Raw genomic sequence first — 2,671 nt, forward strand, 5'->3', positions numbered from 1 at the left:
CGGTGCACTATTATTCCTGTGAACTACATCTCCCAGAATGCTCTGCGGTTTCCCCACACCGGAACTTCCGCAACGAACCGGAAACGGCCTTGGCTTCTCCGTTTTCGGCGGCCACGCCGTGCCCGGTACACGGTTATTCCGGAGAACTACATCTCCCAGAATGCTCTACGCTTTCTCCCCCGGAACTTCCGTTTGGCCTTGGCTTTCCCGTTTCCGCGGCCGCTTCGTGCCCGGTACGCGGTTATTCCGCGAGAACTACATCTCCCAGAATACTCCGCGGCGAGGCTCCTAACTTCCGGTACAGACGGGAACGGGTTTGACGGTACGGTTTCCGCGGCCGCACCGTGGCTGGTACGCAGTTATTGCTGGAAACTACATCTCCCAGAATGCTCTGTGGTGAGCCACCTAACTTCCGGTACAAACCGGAAACGGCTTGGGCTGCCCGTTTCCACGGCCTCACAGGGCCGGAACGCGGTATCCGGGAAACTACATATCCCAGAATGCTCTGCGTGAGGCTCATAACTTCCGGTACAGACGGGAAATGGCTCTCATTGTACGGTTTCCGCGGCCGCACCGTCCCCGGTAGAGGGTTAATCCGGGGAACTACGTCTCCCAGAATGCTCTGCGGTGAATACCCCTAACTTCAGGTACAAACCGGAAACGGCTTGGGCTGCCCCGTTTCCACGGCCTCACAGGGCCGGAATGCGGTATTCGGGGAACTACATCTCCCAGAAGGCTCAGCGGTGAGCCACATAACTTCCGGTACAAACCGGAAACGGCTCTGATTTAGCGGTTTCCTCGGCCGCCGATGACCGGTATAGGGTTATTCCGGGGAACTACATCTCCCAGAAGCCTCGGCGGTTTCCCCCGAACTTCCGCCAAGAACCGGAAACGGCCTGAGCTGCCCCGATTCCGCGGCCCGGAACGCAGCTGTTCCGTGCGGAACTACATCTCCCAGAAGGATCGGCGGCTCGTCACCGGAAGTCACCCCCTCCTAGCCCCTGTCTCCAAGGCTTCCGCCTCCGCCATTGGCCGCCGCGCTCCCGTTCCCGGCCAATCAGGGCGCGCGCGGGGGGCGGGACCGCCGCGGAGGGGGCGGGGCCGGGGCTGCGTCGACCCCGGCGTCCTCTGCGCGCGCCGGGAACCGGTTGAGGAGGGGGGGGCGGAAAACCGCGGGAAAAACCGGTCCGAGCCGGCGCCGCGTTGTTGTTTGTTCGCCGCGGAAATTTATTTTTGTGATTTTTTTTTTTTTAAATTTGATTTTTTATTTTTTTTCCATCTGTGATCCGGTTTTTTCCCGATTTTTTTTTTTTTTCTGCCGGTTCCCGGATGGACGCAGCGCGCGCAGCCGCAGGTACCGGGCGGGGGGGGGGGGCGGGAAAAATCCGGGTTTTTTTTAGGTTTAAATGCCCGGATGTTTTTGGTTTTTTTTTTTTTTTGGTTTAATTTCTGATAATTCCGGGAAAATTAGATTTTTTTTATGCTGAAATTTTAATTTTTTTTTCTTCTTCCTCCCCCTCCGCCATCCTGGCGCCGCTGCCGCGGGACGGGGAGGGGGGGGAGGGAGCGGGGGATCCGATTGAGTCCGGTTGAGTCCGGTTCCGATCGAAATTCAGAATTTATTTTCACTTATTTTATTTTATTTTTATTCCGTTGTCATCCGGGCCTCTTTTATTTGTGGTTGATTTTTTTTTATTTAATTTATTTTAATTTAATTTTTTTTCCTTTTTTTTTTTGTTTTTTTATCCCTATTTTCCCTCCACCAAAAAAAAAATCTTTAATTTCGTTTTCCTTTATATTATTTTTTAAAAATTTTTATTTTCTTATTTTAAAAAAAATTAAATTTTATTTTATTTTTATTTTTTTCCTCTCTGGGCAGGCGGGGGGGTCCCGCCCCTGACCTGCTTTCGGTCTGTGTTATTATAATCTTATTTTATTTTTTATTTCATTATTATGATTTTATTTATTTGTTATAAATTTATTTATTATTTTATTTTATTCACTTATTATTTTATCATTAAAAATTTATCTTATTCATTATTTTATTATTATAATTTTATCTTTCCCTTACTTTCCCTTCACGCCAGGCACAAAACTTTTTTAATTAATTTCACGCGTTCCGTTCGCGTTTACCGTTTAAATAATTTTTTTCCCTTTTCTTTTTTAAGGATTCGAACCTGGTTCCGCGCCGAGGACCCGCGACGCCCGGGTCGTGTGTGGGACGAAGGTGACGGCCGGGCGACATCATCCGTGTTGTCGGGCGACGTCATCCCGTGGTATCGGTGACATCCCGTTCATCGGGCGACATCATCATGTTAGCCGGTGACATCATTACGTGTTATCGGGCGACATCGTCACATGGTATGGGGTGACATCATCACGTTAACTTGTGACATCGTCATGCAAACTGTCGACATCATCCCAACCGTCAGGTGACATCATCGCATTATCGGTGACATCATCACGTGTCGTCGGGCGACATCGTCGCGTTATCAGGTGACGTCGTTCCCAACCGTCGTGTGACATCATCATGTCAGTCATGACATCGACTTGTGACATCATCACCGTCGGGCGACATCATCCCGCTCATCATTTATTCTTGTTTTTTTTATTTTTGTTTGTTTCCCTCGTTTTATTTTCATTTCTTTTGTTTATTTTTAATTATTTTTCA

At 49.0% G+C, this 2,671-nt stretch overlaps 1 long non-coding RNA gene across 1 annotated transcript; it reads left to right on the forward strand.

The window, feature by feature from the left end:
- Positions 1–1,136: 1,136 nt before the first annotated feature.
- LOC113455863 lies at positions 1,137–2,554 on the forward strand. Its single transcript, XR_003376806.1, has 3 exons — positions 1,137–1,354; positions 2,169–2,361; positions 2,433–2,554. It is a non-coding gene; the product is annotated as an uncharacterized LOC113455863 (long non-coding RNA).
- Positions 2,555–2,671: the final 117 nt, after the last annotated feature.

Source organism: Microtus ochrogaster, unplaced genomic scaffold (genome assembly GCF_000317375.1).
Source record: "Microtus ochrogaster isolate Prairie Vole_2 unplaced genomic scaffold, MicOch1.0 UNK209, whole genome shotgun sequence".
Lineage (NCBI taxonomy): Eukaryota > Metazoa > Chordata > Mammalia > Rodentia > Cricetidae > Microtus > Microtus ochrogaster.